At 44.9% G+C, this 22,568-nt stretch overlaps 1 protein-coding gene across 4 annotated transcripts in view; it reads left to right on the top strand.

Moving 5' to 3' along the window:
- Nucleotides 1-22,568, top strand: part of NUP153 (nucleoporin 153) — a 454,031-nt gene that overhangs the window by 68,077 nt on the left and 363,386 nt on the right. The gene's annotated exons all lie outside the window — the stretch shown is intronic.

The following is a 22,568-nucleotide window of genomic DNA, read 5'->3' as shown; positions in this document are numbered from 1 at the left end:
TTCTGGGTCCGCTATGATGTGTAATTGATTACTCTACTATATAGTTAATATGGTTAAAATAGACCCACGAGTATGCCAGAAAATTCTTACTCAGATGTGTTAGGTCAGTTCTTGATTCTGATTAATCAAAGACCAGTAGCCAAGTGTGCAAAATGTGAGGGAAGCAGTGCAAAGTAACTTTTCCGTTAGCTCAAACACACAAATGTCCCTCCTTTCTGTGTATGTCCAAGCCTTCTGACTTGGCATTACACAGCAGTCTTTTTAAGCCTAAGAGTTTCTTAGACTGAGCTGAGTGCTGGATGAGGAAGGGTTTTTAATTTTTAAATGGACAGAATTGTACTTCTCTTAAACATGGTCATCTCAATAAATAGAGCGTTAGGGACATGAAAATTGTTTTTTTTAAATATTTGTATTGGGTAAACTTCTTTTGACTAAATAAATGAACATCCTTAAACTGCTTCTCCTTGCTTTGGAATGAATCTTTTAATTTCCTTGTATCTGAATACTGAAATGCTACTCACTGACAGAACTAGACAGTGTGATGGGGTGGGGTGTGGGGGTTGGGGGCGTTATAGGAAGCTGGAGATCATACGTAGAACAAAGTCCCAGAGAGTAAAGCTGGGAAGTTTGATCCCATCTGCAGGGTAAGAGCATTGCAGATTGTTCCAAAGGATCATCCTTCTGCACTCATTTATTTAGCGAATTTGAGATCCTTCACGGACCTACTCCTGACCAGTGCATAATTTGTTGAATTTTTATATTTAAAAAGGTCCATGACCCAAGGTATTTCACTAGCAGGGCTGCTAAATATCAGTGCCACCATTGCCTACTAACCATCACACGCTAACAAATGCCACCAAACCTATAAAAAGTATCTAAGCAATGTATTTTAGTTTCAGTGTAAAAGGAAGTTGTGCTTTAAAAAAATATATATATCGATCATGTGATGGGCTTTCAGAGTGGGGTGCTGGTGCTGAGTACCAGCAGGTACCGACATAAATTAAGCACTGCTCAGGGCTTGTGGCTTATGTTTTCACTCATTGCATCAAACACTCAGATTAATCTGTGATTCACCAGTCCTCTACAAGGTTACTCCATGTTGTCAGAAACATATGGGTTGGTGTCCCAATTATTAATTTTAGTGGCTTGAAGATAAAATGGGGAAAGTAAGGTATGCTGTTAAAGCCTTAGTCTTGATGAATGTTACTTATCTGCCCCAACATTCAACGTTTTTAGGGCATGTTCTTACTTTTGTCACAAGTAAATCATCTACGGGTTGTCTATGACAATTATCTTAGCATGGAAGATTAAATAGTGGAAGAGATTCATGGAGTTTACTTGAGGCTGCAACACCTGAAATGCATCTCTTCATATAACCTCTGTGTCACGCAAGGTGGTTTGTGATGCCATTGTTAATACACAACAGGATTGTGTAGATATATGCAATAGGACTGCAAGCCTACCAGTTAGTCTTGAAGCTGTACAGAATGAGGATCCTTATCTGGTTGCCTCTACACCCTAGGCGTTAATAAGTGTGTCTTGCTTTTGAAGAACCATATCGACTTAGACATTCTAAATCTGACGTTCAAATGTGTTCGTGGGCTAGCATTGATGTTCACGAGGAACAAAGTCCATTTCTATGTACCTGGGAGAGGAGGTGTGGGAGAGGTGTGGCGCCGCGGCCAGGGCGACTGACGCTGGAATCTGGGGATCAGGGTTCGATCCCCGGCTCCGGCGGCAGGTTAGCCCAGCACCATGCGACTCTGGGCAATAGCTCGCTTAATCTTCCCGACGCCCCCCCCCCCCCCCCCCCCCCCCCCCGCGCCTAGAGACCCTTACGGGTGATTGTGCGCTTTACAAATGTGGATTATTATTATTATTATTACCTACTCTTCTACTGTGGCCTTGCCACACTAGCTTCCTATTGGTCCCCATTTCAAACAGAGGGGAGGAAGATGTTTCATATGGCAATTGCTGTGGCGTAAATTACCACGGCACAGTACTGTTTATGAAGACCATGTGCAAAAATGTTTTTAGCAATGTGGAACACATGCTCTTGATGTTTTGCTGTACTAACGTTCTATCTCTCCTGGATAAAACGTTATGCTAACAGCGTTTCTGTGGCACCTTCTGCCATTTGTGTTGCCTTCTATCGAACTCGAAATTCTGGTGATGACTTTCTTGATCAGTTGTTTTTTTCTCGTTGACTGGAGTACATTTCAGGGTAATGTCTGAGTTCTGCAGCTATCGTTTTATTCTATGTGGCATTTGGTTGTAACTTCTTTTGGAACGGTGGAAAATATTTTTGTTGTCCAATTTGTCAACTTGTGTGGAATCTTAGCTACTTTGTATCTAGATTAGTGAGGTTTCGAACTTTGCCTTTTATCAGATTACGTAAATTATACCAGTAAGGCTATCTGTTCTGGCTGGTCGGGGAGTGCATCCCATTGGAAACTCTTTAGTTTTGGTGCCATGTTATGTGGTGATGGTAATTCAATAATTGTAGCTGATGGGACGTGTGACTAATGTTGCACTATTAGAAGCATTTTCTAGCAGATGCCCGATTATGTGGCAAATGCGGCAAATCTTTAGTGTTAAATGCCACGGCTGCACACTTGCATAGTTCCAGTGACCCTGCTTATTGTGTATGTGAGAGGGGGAAGAAACGTCAGTGAAGTGTTCTGTTGTAGTTTACAATCCTTGTGCCATTTTTTTTTTAAACAAATTTTTTAGTAGTTTAAACAAAGCTTGCATCAATTGGAACAGTCCCCACCTCCCCGCAATCAGTCAGGTGGGTTTGTCCGATGGGGTGCTCAGTAGTAGTCCTCAAAGTAAGCACGGCCCATAAGAGCGACCTTAATAAAGCGTTCATAGCATTCAAGGGATTCCAAAGGTAAAACACAACTCCCCACCCCCAATGTACCTGTTGTGGTATGGGTGTACCGTCTAATTATGGTGTTAGTCTTCATGAATAAGTTGTGTATCATAGTCGTGTAGTGTTTGCACCAGGGCCTCCCACGCTTGCGCCGCCTCCAAAGTCTTATCGTTCTGCTGCCGTCGCGCTATTTGGAATCGCAATGCACTCTCTCCACCCGCCCATTTAAGAAACTCAGCGCGCCACTTAGTGTCCGCTGGGCTCATATGTGCCTTCCAGTGTCGTGTGATTTCGCGCTTCGCTATGATGAGTCCCATATCTATACATTTGCTCGTAATCTTGTTTTTAGGGGTGTGCGGGAACCAATGGAGGATTCCAACAGCCATGTCAAACTGCAGATCGCGCTCTGACACCGTGTTAAGTGTATCTCCCACCTTTTGCCAGTAAAGACTCAAACTAGGGAATGACCAGAGCATGTCGGCAATCTCCACTCCCGCTGCCCCACATCTAGGGCAAGCCGCTGTATCAATCGCAAAATATTTCTTGATCCTTCCCGGGCTCGGGTACGCCCTGTGAAGGATATAAAAATGAACTAGTTGAAATCGCGCATTACGCGTGCTCTTCCAGGCCCGACGTTGCAATTGTGCCCAAACTGTCTGGAATTTCTTTCCCTATATCAGCTTCCCATTTATTCTTAAGGAGCACTAGCGGTGGTAACCCCTCATTAAGCATTCTGGTATACAGGCACGAGACCGCCTTAACCATACCAGCTGCCATCATGGTATACTGGCAGGTCATTGTCGTTGTTGGCTCGGTCGTCCCCTCCTTCCAATGTAGTTGTATTGCCCTCTTGAGCGCTGTGTGTAACCGGAAGTCACCTCTAGGCAGATCATAGCGGTCCATAAGCGCCGGGAAGGACAGCAATGCTCTGTCCTCGTATAAATCTCCTAAGACCTGTATCCCCGCGTCCTCCCAGGACTGAAGCTGCGACCAATCTCCGCCATGCGGCAACGCCGTCAGCATCCCTAACGGAATTTCCGGGGCATATGGGTGTCGCATCCCCGCTTTGCGCTGTGTGCGGTTCCAGCATAGCCGAAGCGTGCGCTCTTCTTGCGTGAGGTCACTGAGGGTCATTCTCTGCTGCATGGCTATATAGGAGAGTACATGCCTGGGTATACCCAAACCCCGCTTATCCTCCGGCCCTCTGAATTCTCGAGCTATCTCCTGGGTATAGACCTGTAATTGAGCCGCTAGGTAATACCCTTCGAAATCGGGAACAGCTAACCCGCCTTCCGATTTAGGTCTCATTAGTGTTGTAAGTGCCACTCTACGTCTGCCCGCTCCCCATAGGAAGGACACCACTAACGATTTCAAGTGGCGGAAAACAGCGGAAGGGATCCAAATGGGGAGCGTTCTAAAATAATAGAGTAGGCGTGGCAGCGCCACCATTTTCAGCAGCGCTACTCGGCCCGCCACCGATAGCGGGAGGGTCGCCCAAAAGGACATGCTACCCCTTAATGCCCTGAAACGAGAGACGTTGCCCTCCAGCACATCAGCTGGGGCATGATATATATAGACCCCTCAGTATTTCAGGCAGCTGGGCTCCCATCGGACTGCCCGTGTCATAATGGGCTGGGGTTCCCCTTTGCGTATCGGGAACAAGCATGTCTTAGGCCAGTTTACTCTAAGGCCCGAGATTGCACCGAAGGTGGTCAATAGGTCATCTGCTCCCCTCAGGGCCCCGTCGGCATCCTCCAGGAAGAGCAACAGGTCGTCAGCGTATAGGGAAATGTGCTGCTGCCCCGTTATGCTCCGCAGACCCTTGTAATGAGCCCCCGTTCGGACCGCCATCGTGAGGGGTTCAACCGCCAGTGCAAAGAGCAATGGGGATAACGAACACCCCTGCCTTGTGCTTCTTTCCACCGAGTATTGCGGGGATATCAGTATGCCCGACTTCACCCTGGCCTTCGCCGAAGCGTAGAGCACTGAGGTCCATCTCAGGTATCCGTCACCTATTCCATAGTATCCAAGGACCCTATATAAGTATTCCCACTCGAGGCTGTCGAAAGCCTTTTCCAGGTCAACGACAATATCATGGGGTGAGGGGCTTCCGCATGATCCTCGCCTAGTACACGCATCAGGCGGCGTATGTTCATGATGGTGTTACGTTTAGGTATGAAACCCGCTTGATCTTAATGAACCAGTGTGATCATGTGCTCCAGCAGCCGGGAAGCCAAAATGCTACTCCGGATTTTGTAATCCGTCGTGAGCATCGACAGCGGGCTGTAGGTTGCCGTTTCATTGCTCTCCTTATCGGGCTTAAGTAAAGGGATCACCAGCGCTTCGCGCATAGTATGCGGTAGCCCACCTAGGGTCTTCGATTCTCTGTAGACTGCCAGCAGCCGGGCAGCCAACAGGTCGACGTACGTGGCATAAAACTCAATAGGCAAACCGTCAAACCCTGGGGTCTTATTACGCGCCATCTGCTTTATGGCGCGACAAATTTCCCCCAGTTCAATGTCCCTGCCCAGTTCCTTCGCCTGCTCAGGGTCTAACCTCGGGAAGGGGAGAGCCTCCAAAAATTCACTAATGGCCGGAGATCCAGCTGCTAGTTTACTCCTATACAGAGCCTCATAATAGCTCGAGAAACTGCGCAGGATTTCGGGCTGGGTATACACCTCTGCCCCTTCAACTGTGTGCATGGACATGATAGGGGAGCCTCGTCGCGTGGGGGTTGGCAAGCCAGGCCAACAAGGCTCCTGATTTGTCTCCTTCTGCATGGGATCTGGCTATGTATGTCTTGTGGACGAAGCTGCGCAGCCTTTCTACCTCAACTGCTACCGCTTCCTGCGCTGCTGCACATTGTTGCTGTAGTTCAGGGTGACCCGGTCTTAATTGTTCCAACTCCCTGAGTTTTTTGTCTGCCCTATCGAGGTCGTGTAATAGCACCCTACGTACTCCCACTTTCTGAGTTATACAAAACCCCCTGACAACCACTTTGAAGGCATCCTACTCTGTCGCTCTCTCCTCAGTCGTGCCATCATTCTCTGCGAAGTATTGTGTTATCCTCTCCTCCTAAATCTTTTTGGAAAGGCGGGTCTTCTAGCATCTCGGGGCGTAACCTCCAGGTAGGAACACAGGAGACACCCGGAAACCATCAGATAGTGACTAGTAACGGGTTGTGATCAAAGATCGTCCGTGTGAGGTATTCGGTGCTCACTATCGCTGGTATCAATGTCGAGGAGCACAATAACGCATCTAGCCGCACATGCAGCTCATGCATGCCCGAGAATTTACAATCCTTGGGCCCATGGTATTGCGTTGCCACTTCAGTTCGTAAAAGTCTTCTACCTCTGACATTTTTCTGATTAATATATACATTTCTTTCCCCTTCATGTTTGTTAGCCGAACAGTCAAAAATGAAAACCCATTTTCTTCCTAGATTTGTTGACGGCCGCGTTAATTTCTTTTCAAATCACGCAGTATAAAATACTCGAAGAGATGGATTTGCTTTAATCTTTGGTTTGTGTGGGGGCCACCAGATCGACCCCGACAGAAACGTAGACCATTTGTCAGCTTGAGCCTGTGTGCCAGCGTGGCCGGTGTGTACACTTTGTATGGACTCCCTGGCTTATTGTCAAGTAAAACCTGCTAACTGGCTTTCAAACAGAGTCTATTAACGGTGAATAGGCAGTGCCCACAGAGCGAGCTTTTAGGGGATCAGTGGCATGAGAAGTATTCGCTGCTCGAGGAAGTCTACGGTCTGAACACTGCTTTATACTGGATCTTAAATTGGAGCCTACACTTCCTGTTTATAGCGTGGGTATTGAAAGAGCGAATTTAAACACATCCAGCACCTTTGGTCTTCCAAATTTGTCAGGCTCTGAAAACACCCGAAATGTGTTGCCTTAACTACAAACCACCTTGAAGTATGGAATCACCCTCTGTGTTGAGAACCCAGGGCTGGCCAACCAGGAGTGCACTTAAAGTTAACATAATGGACAGTAACCTGTTTATTCAGATGCTAAATGTTAAATTGACACAGCATATGCACTTGTTGGACACCTTCGTATTAATGCTCGACAGCCTCAAGTACCCATGGTGTTACCTCTTTGTTATGGTGTACAGATTTATAATGTGCATTCTGCTCTTGGTATTGTCTCACAGGACCCTTTCTGGTTGATGAATAAGGCAGGCAGACCTAAAACTTGCAAGGAGATTTGATGGTGTAAAACTCAACTAATAGGTGGCTTGAAGAGTTTAGTTTAAATGAGCATACTACAAGCACTTTACTATAGAGATGTTATAGTGTCTAAATACAGAACGTGCCATTACGACACCCGATGTTGTTCCTTTCAAGACATGTTAACAGTGTAGAGTAAATGAGAGCTGCTCGGAATACAAAATACACAAGTGCTGACAGTACAATTTTACTGAGCGTGCATCTTGCCATTCATTATTTGACAATCTAGTATCTGACATGTAAAAAAGAGATGCTTCTATATTTAGTGTCAGAAAGGAAGGTGGTCATTTTTGGAAAGAGAACATTAACCATGTGTGATTTTTTTTGGGGGGTGGGGGTGGTAAACCATTTTATCATTTCAGGTTCATATTTGGGTCTAGCTTGACAGTGCAGCTATCGCCATACCATATATGATAGAAAAAAAAGCTTTAAGATGCACTGCTAGGAGGGGCTTCAGCTCCACCTACATGTTGATTGTCTTGAGTTCAGCTTTTGATTAGGCAGAAGTTGTGACCTTCCACTGAGTGCTTGTACTGCAGTTTCTCTCCTGAAGCGCTTACGCTCAATGGCAGGGCTGAGTTGGTTATCGTGACAAAGCTGTGATCAAGACTGCACGCCTAATCTGTTTGTTCTGAAAAGTTATCGCAAAGGCAGAACGCCTGACCTATCGTGAAAGGCATAGATAGTTTAAAGCCAGTAGGCATTTACGGGTGGATTATGTGTACAGTATTAATTCCTAGAGAGGTTTTACAGAGAATCTCCCAGATTGGTGTCGTGGGCAAGAGTTTTGGTCACCCACCCCCACCCCTGACAAATCTTAGTTGTAGAATGTTTGCATTTTGATTGTCCTCGTTAACCTATTATAAGAGTTGAATGTTTTGCCTAGTCTAGCTTTTTTCGTATTTATCTTATTACAGTGTCCCTGATAATTGCATTGTGGGAAAAATGAACAGCAATGCTGTAGGCATACATTTGTTATGTTGACAAGTCGGTGGTAAAGGGTACAGGCCAGATTGGTTCCGTTGGAAAAAGCGTGTTCTATGCTTTAGTTTTGAAATGTTTATCATGAAAGTTACTACAAGGCAGTAGTAGGCGGGACCTGTTTATTGTGAAAAGCATATGACCAATCTAGTGGGCATTTGACAGTGGATTGTTATTATACGGTATTAAAACTTGTAGACTGTTACATTTTGTCACATGGAATTTCACAGATTGTCAGTCGGCTAGGGGTTTGACCAATGTGGTAAGTCGAGAATTTGCAGTTCAGTAATTATGGTTAGGCTGTCCTAAAAGTGGTATTTGCAAACTTTAATTTGGTATATTTGCAAGTTTGACTGCATGGCTGATGGTTGGTTACCTTGAAGGAAAGTGTACACTCAATTCAGTAGTTCTGAATTGGTAATGTTTATTACTTTGGAAATCAATGCAATTGGTCTAATGTTTTTTGTTTTGAAAAGGTATAATAAAAGTAGGCCTTGCGTGTTCATTATGAACAGCAAATGTTAAAGCCAGTAGGCATTTAAGTGTGGACTATTATTGGACAGTATTAAACCGTGTATATGGGCCTTGTGTTACTTTCAGTGTCAGATTTCATAGATGGATTATTCAAACTTGCAGGCATTTCGAGAATTTAAAAGATAATCAGTACTTTAAAATTATTGGAACTTGCATTTGGATGGAGATTGTTTCTTGCATAATGGACAAGGTGATTAGTCTCTGAATTAAGGATCTCCTTGTGTCAGATTCTTTTTTTTTTTTTAATTAGGTCAAACATTAGCTAGTCCATTTTCCCTTATATCCACACTTAATGCTAGAAATGCAGTTATGTCTGACATGAGATTCACTCAGGTGGGCCCTCCTTTTGAAGACAGGCTATGTTTTGAGAATGTAACCCTCTTGGAGCGCTATGTAATTTGCAGAGACTTCATAACGTTGGCTTTAGTTGTCTTTCAATCAAAAGAGCTTGACGAATAGTCATATTCTCCTTTCCCCTCTTATTCATTTATATAATAAGCAGAATGACCTATCGTTAGAGCAAGCGGCCTGGTTTAATGACCTTCCAGGTTCGAACTTTGAGGTGAATATTTCTTTCTTAGGACGTTATTTTTAATTTTGCAACTTAAATGGTCATCAGAAATGGAAGAGACTGGTTAACTAACAGATTCACCAATTCAAAATTAATTGCTGAAGTGCATCTTTATTGTAACCCTTTCCCCGTTTGGTTGTGTGATCATGGAGATAGTTGAATACCCCTAAGATTACTGCTGTTCTCTACTTACTTTTCTGGTGTACATTGTTTCTTTGTCTCCGTTGTGGGCTTATTTTTGACCCCATATGGTAGTGACAATCATTTCTGGAACTTTTCGGTCTTGCGCTGAGCAAGGCGTCACGGTTAGCGCAGTTACAGGGCACTCTGTTGGCAGGGGCAATCCAAAGGCTGGTGTTTTTAGCGGGCGGCCAAGCACTTTGCCAGGGCCGGTTTTGGTTCCCAGTCCGGCCCTGCTTTTAACTTAAGCTGTCTGGTTGTGAAAGACCTTTTGTGGGTGGTACCAAGAAGTTATGTGGGAATAGTGCTTGCCCGCTGTTCTGTTTGTTGGCTATGTTGTCACTTGATTGATTATTATTTGATGGCTTTCCAGCATCTTGATTTTGCCACTTCTTTGGGAGAGAGACTCTACAAAACTTTTAATTAGCTGACTTGTATCATTCTGCTGCTCCCTTTTAGGGAACTACTTTTTCATTAAGCACTCTAGCAGTGTAAGTGTTTTCTAGGGCTCTCAGTGTATTACTTCTGCTAGATACCTACCTCCCATACCCAGTTGCTCTTTACCTCAGGTGCTGCTCTTTTGTGCTTCTTGCCACGGCAATCCCGTGCCTCTGCTCTGGGTTGCTCTCCGCGTTTACTGCTTTTCTCCCCAAACAGAACCCCTCTAAATCACACATTTATTTTTAATACCTGCCCGCCCCAACTCCCTAGTCGTGCGTGCCTTAGCCTGTACTTTTTGTCTTCTGTTTTTCTTGCTTGAATTAAAATCCTTGGACAGTCTTAAGTTTCAAAGCATTCTTGAAGTTCAGTTTTTAGACTTTTTTTATTCATGGACTATGGCTGTGATCTCATTCTTGGATTCATTGTGTTCCAGAGCCTGGACTCCTAGAAGTACTCTGCTGTGGTGCAGCCATTTAAGCAGTAATTGGGTGATGAGGTTTGCCATTGCAGATTTCTGTTCAGGATTCAGTTAGGTGCAAGTTAAAGTGGATTTTCTAGTCCTTTCTGCCAGTTGGCCTTGTGAACTGTACCGGGGACTTTAAAGGTGTATTGGTGCTCCATGGGAGTCACTAGAGAGCTTTCACAGTTCAATTCATATGTGTGCATATTCTAGCGGTCAGGTTTTGCAGTCTTTGTAACAACTCTGTGGTTTTTTTTTTAAGCGCCCTCCATAGATATTACAGTAGTTAAGGTGTCATCTCCAAAGCTCCCTTCAGCACTACCTAACAGATTGTTGATTATTTAATCGTTTCAGAGAGCAGTATTTTTCCTTATGGTGCTAGATATGCAATCTTTAAAATGTGTAATTTTGTTTAATAAGTTTCTTTGTAGTACTACCGCTTTGTTTGGTTCATTCATCTTGTTTGGTAAGGCTGGAAAACAATACTCTTTTTAGGTCTCGCCTGGCGAATGCAGCGCGAAAGCGCTGTCGCTAGCGAGATCTATTGTTGCTGACTTGCCTTGGAAGTGGGACTGGAGATGGGCATGCGCAGGGCGATTGGAGCCTGTGAACGTGCCCGTGAACACGCGCGATGTGCACATCTCCTGTCCCTCTTCTGTCCTCACCAACCTCATGTAATTTCTTTCTTTTTTTTTTTTTATACGCACGCACGCTTTAAACATAGAGCATGCCCCACTTACCAGCTCTTGTGGGGACTCCGGCTGGTCTCGTGTCTTCAGCGGCTCACTGCAGCACCACGCTGGGCTCAGTCTTGCTCACAGGAGCCCCGCCTGAAATCCTGCTTTGGCCGCACCATGCGGCATTAACGAAGGCGGGGTGGGCTCCCTCTGGACTTCTGCTTCTTTTTTTTTTGCCTTGGGCGCTTTGGCGGCCCCCTCCCAGGGCCGCACGGCGCAGCACTCATTAAAGTACGGCCGCTTTTGAAGTCCACATGCGCCGCCGCCACTGGGCACAAGCTGAGAACACACGAAAGTTCCAAGAACAGCGCATGCGCGGGCAGCCCTCGCCCTCCCAGGTCTCCTCCCCGGCCCGGATGTGGAGCTGCTTTCTATTTTGCTTGTTAAAGATTGCTGTTGTCAAAAGAAAAATTATGCTATTCTAATTTTAATCCTCTTTAATTGCACGTGGCTGCTTTATTAAATGTTAATCCCGGGTTATACGCTAGGCGGGTTTGTAAAGGCTGTTGAATTTCAGTCCTATAATAAATTAATCTTGTTTAGTTTCTGCCGGGTCTGAGACCTGTCCCACTTAAAGCCCCGAGTTACAACCTCCCACGAGCTCGGTGACAGCCTGAGATCTGACTTTTAAATAGTGACAGATCAAGTTCCGTGATGATGGGCCGGTCGGGTGACCTGGCCTGGGTCTGGTGGCTCAGTGGACTAATGCTGCCACTGCAGGGGCCAGTGTTCAACTTCATGGTCAAGATGCCTACGGGTGAACGTGCGTTGCTTTACAAACGCACATGTTATGGATTTCACCAACGTTGAATTAAATTCCCATGGTTTCGAAAAGCGTAGTTTTGCGAAAGTGACAACTCCGCTACTGGGGGTGCAGAGTTTACCACCTCCACAGAAGCTTGGCTGGCATTCTACAGCCCACGACACTACTTGTGACCCTCTTTTATTTGAGTGACACTGCTCTCCGCCCCCTGAGGTTGCTGTAGCGCTCTGGCAGGAGCAGAACATGAGGTTTTGATTTAATTTCTCCCAGCCCAGTTCCTCTTGCCCGTGTTTATCATTATCGGCCTCCAATGGACATATCAGCTCTGTCCGTGACATCTGGAGTTTATTAGCGCTGCGCACGTTTCCATTTCCTTCAAGCAGTGCCCAAATAGTGCTGCGCGCAGCAGAGCCTGGAGGCCCCCAAGAAGCCCTGTGTCGCGGGCCAGTGTTTGCCTTTCTACGCACGGCGTGCCTGCGAGATAACAGCCGGCGGGGTTCAAGTGCTGACGAAGCTCTTGTCTTAACACTTGTAGCGATGCGGGGAGTCCCTCTGTGCAGGCACTTTCACTTCCGGGTCCAGAGTTCTGTCCTCTGGGTCACACGGCCTTGCCCTGTGTGCGTCGCAAGCCCGCCCAAGCCTATTGACTCTGGGATTTCCTTCTGTCAAGGACCCATGTTACTGTACTTGGTCCTATCAAACTTCTCAGCTTAGTAATAATTGCTTAAACATGGATTTCCTGCATGATGGGAAAAAGAGTGTTGGGAAAAGCCTAACGTGCTCTCAGGAGCTTTTAGAAATGGTGTATACAGACTTCGCTAATGGAACGAGGATTAGCAAAGCCGGTAGTGCTCTGCTTAGAAGGCTGCCGTGATGATTAATTTGTAGTTGTCATTTAAATTGTATGCAACAGAAATATAAAGAAAAAACGCTTCTGCCTAAACGTAGCTGTCCAATAATGACAAACAAAACTTTAATTTAAAAAAACACATATCTCTCTCTATATATATATATATATATATATATATATATATATATATATATATATCTTTTTTTTTTTAATAAACAGTATGGGCGCAGGTGCCTTTTTATAGTTTTAATGCGCATAACAAAAAAATACGATGCTTGTGGACGTAAACAAAAGGTAGGATGAGCTTTGTTACTGTGATCTAAGGATGTAGTTGCCTTAAAACAGTATAAAGAGTGGAAGTAAAGAAGTATTCTTAAAGACCTGAGGGGTGCCTCTGTTTAGGCAGATGTGCTCATGTGATCAGGGTAAATGCGGCCACTTGCAATACAATAGGTCTCGCATTTATGCGAGTTTAAGCTATTGGCATTGTAAATGACAATGGCCTTTTATTTGTTTTGACACCCTACTCCGGGTCATGCTCGCGCTATATAAAACACCATATAAATAAATAAATTTGCAATGTCAATAGCTCAAACTCGCATAAATGCGAGACCTATTGCATTGCAAATGCTTGTTAAATAGCTCTTAATGCCTACATTTAGATATATACTTCAACTTAAATACCTGGCTGCTGCTCCCTGTCATTTGCTGGAGCTCTCATTTGAGCGGCATGGAGGATGCAGTGTGCAGAACCCTATCTGTTTCGCCCTAGAATTCCTTGGGCAGTGGCAGGAAGGATGATTTGCATTATAGAATGATTAGGCTACCAGCATGACAGTACCAAAAGGCGTGCATTTTTACATGATGGATGATGAGCTGCCACGTCCTTTTATCTGGAAGACTGCTCCTCCTGCACTTCATCTATGTGTTATATACCCACCCAGCACCTTGACCCTGCCCTCCAGACCCCGGTGTGCACTCCACATCCTACTTCCGTCTCCATCTTCTCGGTGCTAGGCACAGTTGCACCAACTATTTTTTTACTCAGCTGAGTGTACAGGGTCTATTCCCTTCCGGACAATTACAGTCCCTCAACTAGGTTTCCCTCTCAGTGGATGTTAAAGCGGTCATCTAAGGTTTAAAAAGCGTTTTTCTCTTTTTTTATTTTATTACTCCCTGTTCTTTCCCTGATCCATATAGTTCAATGGAACACAAATCCTGCAGGGTTACTGTGCGGGGCCGCAGTGGGGTGAATGCCCCCAGAGGGACAATATAGCAGGATTTACTGCCTTTGAAGGTTGAGAGGAGGCACCTGCTAACTTTAGCGAAAACTAGCTACCACCCCTCCCCCAGCGCCATATTAGGCAACTGCGGTCCCAGCACTGCTGCTGGCGTACTTAGTTTGCATCCCGTGAAATTCGGGGTTTCTCGGCTGCTGGCCTTTCTCACCTTGCCTCTAACCTGAATGGGCGGCACCAGGGAAATTGCCGCCACCGTGCAGCCTTCCAAATGGAGCTCATTCTCGGTGGTTGCCCTGAAAATCTGGAACAGATTCGGCTCTTCTGGACCTACTTTAAATATTTTAAATGATGGTAACTCAAGTGTGAGATTTTAAGTTAAATATAGTTTTAAAATAGCTCACGCCTAGGCATAGTAAATCCGCCCTTTTACATCCAAGGGGTGTTTATTTCACCTCATTTAGTAGGTATATAGAAAAACGTGATAGCTAGTCACAAATTTGTTAGAATATTTGTTTATTTTTTTTAGAAAGTAGCAATAGGAATTTGTACCTTTGAGTGCTATGGGGCGCAAGAAACTCCAGGTCACGTCATATCAGTGCGAGTCCTCTTTACAAAGTGCAGTATTCATCACTCTCGGCTGCCAGTCCCCCGGGCCAAGGAAGCGGTCGGTGTTGGCAGCGCACTACCCATGTTATCTGCTATTACACACTGGCTCGAATGTGAACCTTGGAGGCGTCCCAGCGCCGCTGCGGGCTGCCAAGAGGGAGCCCCGTGTTTGGATACCGAGAGCGGGCCTCATTCTTCCGAGGCGTGGGGGAGGCGTTCGCGGCTCACGTTGTGCTCCACAGCTGCCGCCATGTGCGCCTGGGGAGGCGGCAGATGTGCTCTGCGTCAAGGAAGGGGACTCGTCAGCCGCAGGGCGCGCGCTGGTTGGTGGGAGGCGTGGTGAAAGGCAGTGGTCGACGGTAGCGGACTCTAAGCTTGGGATACAGAAGTGGGCCTAAAATCAAAACCGATTTACTTCAAAATGAGACACAAAGGGTAACCCTGCATCGTTTCCTAAAGCCTGGCACTTGCCATCGCTACCTTACTACCTCGCATATGAATGATTCAATTTAACTTTCCAAACGGAGCACGCCATGTACCCGGCCTTTCTGGTCTATTTATGCTCCCCCTCGTGTAGGAATGTACCCCTCCTTGTTCCAAGTATCCCAACCGGGCAGCAGTCTTTTATAGAGATTTTTCACTGCCTTCTTCTTTGGAGGGCGGCTCCTTCACGTTTGTTTACGGTATTTGCATGGTTGTATTTGTACATTCCTTTTTAGCAACATGAATGTATGCAACAGCTTAGTTGCTCTAAAGGGAGCCTTTCCCCATTTCTCCTCGTCACCACCCACTTGCTGGTTGTTTTCTCCTCATTAGTCTTTCCGTGGAGTATCACCATTGGGTTTAAAAAAATCATCTTGGCCCATTTTCTTTTTATCTGACATAGTGCCTTATCCAATGCTGCACTTCATTGGTGATGCTGAGCTAATTGGGAATTCATGCAGCCCACTCAGTATGGGTTTGTCCAACATTCGTGCCTCCCTGCAGAGCTGCTGGACGTATGGGCAGGATCGGTAGCCTTCCGCCAAGCCTCCCCTGCATCATTATGCTGAATAATTCAGGATATATTGTCAATACTATCCGCGTTTGTATCAATCACTACATTTGATTGTGTCCAAATGCTTTGACGAACACCAAAGCATCTTTCTCACAGTAGGAAGTCTAGTATAGAAGGGCATTCACAGGATTTCAGTTCTGCGTTTGGCAGCTATTAGGTCACTTGTAGGATCCCTTAAGTGCTATTCTTTTTACAGACTCCTGAGTACTGTCTTTTGTGATTGATTGCAGAACTTTTCTTACACACAGCAGCCTACTACTCCGCATCTGTAGCTGGGCATTCCCGCACCATGTTCTTTTTTTTTTTTTTTAAGCCCTCGGTGTTTGTGCAGCTAGTACTGAGTTTAAGATAGTTGTTTGGATTATGGATGGGGTGTATAAACCCTATTCAGTATCTTTATTTGAATCTATTTATACCTTGTGATACTATTTTACTATGCCAGCTGCATTTTATCTTCTCTAGTTCCTGTCATCCAACGGAGCACCCATATCTGAAACTCACTTTTACTGGGTTGTTCTATCTGGCACGTGGATTGCACACTTGTCGATCCACTAAATTGAAGTAGCCTTCGCCCTTCACCTGTTGGTGATAGTTCATGCAACAGTCAGATATTTGGTGAAATTCAGAAAATCAATTGATAAGTGATTGGAGGTAGTGTAATTTGAATGTGCTTGTATGCAGTTCTGTCAAACCTATGTGCTTCTGATGTGCGAAGGCTTTAAATATCTTTTTGTCGAAGAGACTAAGCAGTGTCTGCAACACGCGGAAAGAGCAGCATCAGATTACCCCCACCACTCAGGAACAGGAATCAATTGCAATATAGACCACTTGTGATCAGTCATTTTGTCATCCCAACCCATCAGCATTAGTCACAGGAGGGCTAACCAATGAACTGTTCCAATACGTCAAAACAAGTGTTGGCAGAGCCAATAGATCTCAGATTTTGGCTTCGCCAATCCTTTTCTTGGTTACTGCAGGCGCTGAACAGCCGAAGCAAAAAAAGTGCGATGTACTTACATAAGTGCATGCTTAATCATGCATGCATTAATCAATCAAACTGGATTTGTAGAGCGCTGCTTATCACCTGAGGCACTGAGGGGAATCCTGGCACGGAGGGGAATCCCACTGCTGGGTGTTAGTCGAACAGACAGGTTTTTAAGCAGTTTCTGAATTCCTGCAGGGTGGGAGGCGGTCCAGAGGTGGAGGCCGTTCCAGAGGTGGAGGCCGTTCCAGGTCTTGGCTGCCGCTCCTGCTTCGGTGGACATGGGACGTGTGGGCAAGGGAGGCAGGGCCAGTAGTCTGATGGTATTGTGGAAGTTCAACCATGTGCTTAGGCTGGTCCTTTGTTATACAGGGCCTTGTGAGCGTGGGTTAGCATTTTGAACAGGCACCTTTTGTGGAATTGGAGACAGTGAAGCCTTCTGAGGTGAGGGGAGATGTGGGCCCTTCTCGGAAGGTGGAGGACGAGCCTTACTGCTACTTTGTAAAATGTCTGGAGTCTGTTTAGCACTTGTGAGGTGATATCCATGTAGAGGGTGTTGTAGTAGTCCAGGCGGCTGGTGATGAGGGCCTGGGTGACTATGAGTCTAGTCCTAATTGGGAGCCTTTTGAAGATTCTCCGAAGCATGCGGAAAGTGAGGAAGAAGGACACCATGTATTTGCTTCTTCAAGGTGAGCTTGCTGTAGAATGATGCTGAGGTTCCTTGCGTACTGTGTGGTTGAAGGGCCTAGTTTTGCCAGCCACCATGAGTTGGGCCACGGGAAGGTGTTTCTCCCTTAGATGAGCACCTGGTGTTTTGTCAGTGTTGAGTTTGAGACAGTTGTTTTCCATCCAGCTGGCTGCACTGGTTTTGGTGTGGAGTCCAAAATGTATGACCGAGTCCCGGTGGAGCTACTCCAACAGCTATAGGGGAGACCAGCTCTGGCACAACGCTTTGACCGTCACCTACCCAGCCAGACCTCGGACTTATGTCTCGTCTTTCTCCACTGCTGACTCCCTGCTCTCCCCGGATTTTTTCTTTTCTTCTTTCCTGTTGATCTCGTTTTTCATGGTCGCTAATAACTCCTGTATTGAATTTGTAACCTTTCTGTAATTAATGTGGTTATTTTTGTAACTTGTTACACTATTGCCGTATGTAAAGCGCTCTGACACCTCCAGGTCTAGCAGGCGCTATATAAAACTCAAATAAATAAATAAAACATCCTAGGAAGCAGAGGATAGTGTATATCCACACCTCTCTCTCTTTGGGAGGCTGTTGCTCGGGAAGAATGGAGCCCTTTCCTGGGGGATACTATGGAAACACATTTGATAATACATACCCCCGCCTCCCTTGCCATCAGTGTCCAGTGTGTGGAATGGATTGCACGGTTGCCTGATTTGTGAATGTGCTCTGTTCAGGGACACGAAGGGGACAAGGGGTGCGATGTCCCTTGCATCTGCTATGCCTAACAGCAGCAGCTGGTGTAAACACACAGATGTATGTAGATTCCCTAAATTTGTCTGTACATCCATTCCAAATATACTCTTTTGAGACATGGTGATTGTGATCTGGAGTTTGTTTCCTGTGCAGAGAAATCAAAATGACATTTCAGATTGACCAGGCCACCATGCCCTGTTGCCTCCTTGTGTATTGTACCAATAGTAACCACTGCTAATTGAGAGTAAGAATATTATCCATTTGCATTATATGCCCTTAACGATTGCCGATCAGACGTTTATTGCTATTGTTAAAGCCAGACCCACATCGTCTACATGCCACCCTCGTCCTCTCTCCTTCCTCAACAAGGAGCAGCGTATGGAAGAGGCGAACCTTGTCCAGGGGAGTTATGTCATTCAACTTTACATGGGAGAGGTTCTAGAAGCTTGAGGCTGTAAGCGTGCAGAGACACACGAACATCTAGATATATTTTTTAGCTCTCTTCCTCTATTGTGGATTCGTGTCTTGTTTCCTAATACAGCACCTCTTGCTATACGACTGTCAAAGGGCATCTAAGCACTGAAGAGCGACCCCGCTGCACTGGTTAATGCCCAGCTAAATTTTCCCGATGGCAAGGGACTGATGGTCTACGAACACCTTACCTTCATGGGGCATCCCATTGCCAGGGCTCAGTACTTACAAAGCAGAAATGCAGCCCCTGACTGTCGAGTGGGCTTGGAGTGAGCAGTCACTTCCCTCTAACAACCCTTTTATCTATGGAAGTCATCTCTACCTGAAAGGTCGCTTATGGGGTACTAGTTCCCCCTACTTTGACATAGGTAAATTCTTCACCTACAGTGGGATAGACATATACTTGAGTTATGTAGTAGGATCTATCAGAAGAGTGCAGCAGATGTGACCAGCAGCATGTCCCGAGATCCCCCTGGGAGATTCCGCATTGGCGTTAAAAAAAAAAAAATTCTCTACAGCTTATTCAGAAAGTCCTTTTTATGTCGAGCCTAAATCGCTCATAAAACAAGTTAAACAGATCACCAACCATGTAAGCGTCCCCTACACCCAGATCTGGCACAGCGCGGACCACTACACGCTTTCCTCGTGCAAAGAAACCCGAGTAGGCCACGCTTCCCAAAGACACAGATCATACAGTCTAGCAGCTGGAAAGTAAGCTTCCCTTGAGCACTGAGCATGCAACGTATTGTTCATCTACCCTGCAAGCTTCCCTTGTGTAAAATATGCAAGCTTTTCCAATCGGAGAACTAGCACGGCACTGTAGCAGTGTTCAATCACGGAACAGCAGCAGCAGTGAACACTTTCATCTCACACACAAAAGTAAAGTAAAGTCCACATTTGTATAGCGCACAATCACCCGTAAGGGTCTCTAGGCGCTGGGGGCCGTCGGGAAGATTAAGCGAGCTATTGCCCAGAGTCACATGGTGCTGGGCTAACCTGCCGCCGGAGCCAGGGATCGAACCGTGGTCCCCAGATTCCAGCGTCAGTCGCCCTGGCCGCGGCGCCACACCTCTCCCTAACAGTAGATAAACCACAAGGGTTTCTTAGTGTTTTTCTATGATTGCACACCAGTTATATTTCTTAACTGACCAGCATTACAGATTTTTCGACAGAAACAACTATTACAATACTAGTCGAAAGAGTATGAATTCAAAGGTGATCAGTGCCTATAGTACTCCAAGTGCGATAAAGAGTTTCAAGGAAGTGTGTACACAAAAGGCACAGGCTTTCCACCATCAATTTTTACAGTGGGGTCTCACCCAGACCACAGGTGGATGGATTTGGCACCGAACTTCGCTGTTTTGTTCTGGTGAATGCCTAGTCATTGTGTGTGCAATGTTGATCTCCCGGCTTACTATTTCAAGCTAAATACGGAGGCACCATGTTGTGCTTTTCTTTACTGAAATCTTTTATTGTGCTGAAGCTGTCCAGGCTTTGTTGTAGTATCACTCATTTTTTTTTATTGATTGTGTCACTTTGTGTAACATCATTTTTAAATGTTAAGTAGCCTTTCCTGCGGCCACCTGGAGCTTCTTTTTCTTAAGCACACCGCTCAAACTTAGTATCTAATTTTATTTATGCCACTGCATCTTCTCTAAACACTTTTGTGGTCCAAAAGGCTGGACCTTTTGCTATGCCAATGCTGATTACTTTTTTTTGTTTCCTCCCACGAAGTAGAGACCAAGTACTGTATCTTTACACTTTGTTTGGGCTATCTTGAATTTCTTTCTTGCTCATGTTCGACTGTGGGTGCGTGTTCAGCTGTGGTGCCTGTATTCTACTGCGTCTTCGCCCCCTCCTTCCCGCAAATTCTGCTCTATTGCTTGTTCAGGCCAGTGCCTAAGGTTTACTTCCTGTTTGTAGTGGCATTGATTTGAAACTGAAGAATACAAGAGCCATTGCTTTCTCTCTATCCCGAGGGCAACAGAAAAGTGACTATAGTAGGCAACACCCCCCACTTTCCTTGTCAGAGCAACGAGGCGCTTCAGCCCTTTTAGAACATCAGCATCTCATATTTTTTCGAAATAACTGGGCACATCAGGCAAGCACTGGCCAAGGACACAGCTTAAATCTGAGATGGAAATTATCCCCGCAGCGGCGTGAGCAAGCTCTACCGTTTTGGGTAACCCTTTTACTGAGGCTAATGTCCACCTTCACAGGGAAACAGAAAACACCTACCTTGTGCTCACTTTGAATACCTTCTAAATGCCAGAATAAGAGGGAATTCAGTGAGCCATCTGACGCCGAACATAGCAAACACAAGGAGATGATGGAGCGCTGAAACTTTTCAGACACTCACCCCCAGTCACAGATCTGGCTTGAATTTATCACCCTGAGTGGGAATGGGTATACCCAGACGTTGGTTCCGTGCTCTCCATGCCACTTGAGTCAAGCTATCCTGGCTGATGAGAGCTGAAAGCCTGAAACCGGTCCTAGGATGCTTGCATCCAGTGCAGGGAGGACCTGGCCTGGCAGTTCGGGCTGGACTGGTCCCATTGGGCGCAGGGTCAAGACTGATTTGCATATGGCTGGGTCCAAACTGGAATTGCATGGTGAGCAAAACAAATGGATTCAGGCCAGATCTTTCTACTGGGGTGAGTGTATGACCTTGTTCTGCATTCTGTCCAATTGTTCTTTTTGCATTTATGCACACCAGTCAAGTATGAGACACATGAAAGGATTTTTTTAAAGAGCTTAATAAATGTGACTGTTCAGTTATTAAAACTTTAATATGTCATGGTCTAATGTGTGTGTGTATATGTATGTATATATATATATATATATATATATATATATATATATATATATATATATATATATATATATATATTCACCCAAAAAACATAGGTTTCACACCAGTTGTAGTTAGGTGGAAATTTTACTCGCATAAAACCATTGAAATTCCCACGTTATAGTTAGTTGGACTCACTATAACCTGCGCGTGCAATGCACTGCTGATGACGTCACATAGTACATCACTCATGACATGGTCAGTGACATCACTGATGACATCTCAAATGACATCACTGATGACAACATCCTTGTGACAAAGTGGCAGACCTCCTATCAGCATAAAATAACCTTTGACACACACATTCAAAAATAGAAACTAACATTTTCTTAAAGGAGAAACCAATACCAATTACAACAACTTATTAGGTAATTCCAACATCTACAAACACATCCACTCATTCACCAACAGTTCTATATAGTCACTCATGCATGTACTTACTCATCATATGTACTCATACACCTATACATCCTGTTACACACTAATACTCATCCATATAGTTACTCACACACAAATTCACACATGCAAATAAACTATCAAAAAACATTTACTTGATTATACTGCTATATACACACCACTACACATACTTCTACAGAAACGGAAACATATTTACTCTCTGAAACAATCAATTATAAAAACACATACTCACTAACCCACCCATACACACAATCATCCACCCATACAGTCTTGCACACATGCGGTCTTCAAAATACATACAAATAGTGAGTCACTCATTCATGCATCTGTGCTCTAAGTAATATCCCCCACCGAACCATACAGACACTGATGCTCAAAAAACAACTAATAACCCATATACACACTCCTGTAGCTACTCACCAACCCATGCAGCCACTTATACACAAAGTGAGACACAGATACAGATATTTAAATATTTAAACATTACTCGCTAATATATGTATTCACTAAGATACATTTAATAAGTCAGTTAACCAATCAATTTTACACAAAAAACATCCATTTAGTTATTTATTTACCCATTTATTCTTCCATCAACCTTTAGATATACATATATAAAAAATATTTATTTTTCAGAAAGATACACATTCACTGGATGATGTCATCAGTGATGTCATTTGAGATGTCATCAGTGATGTCATGAGTGATGTCACTGACCATGTCATGAGTGATGTAATATGTGACGTCATCAGCAGTGCATTGCACGCGCAAGTTATAGTGAGTCCAACTAACTATAACGTGGGAATTTCAATGGTTTTATGTTTATGCGAGTAACATTTCCACCTATCTATAACTGGTGTGAAACCTATGGTT

This window comes from Lissotriton helveticus, chromosome 4_1 (genome assembly GCF_964261635.1).
Source record: "Lissotriton helveticus chromosome 4_1, aLisHel1.1, whole genome shotgun sequence".
NCBI lineage: Eukaryota > Metazoa > Chordata > Amphibia > Caudata > Salamandridae > Lissotriton > Lissotriton helveticus.
Note: the sequence above shows the minus strand (reverse complement) of the source record. Positions and strands in the feature narration are given on the sequence as shown.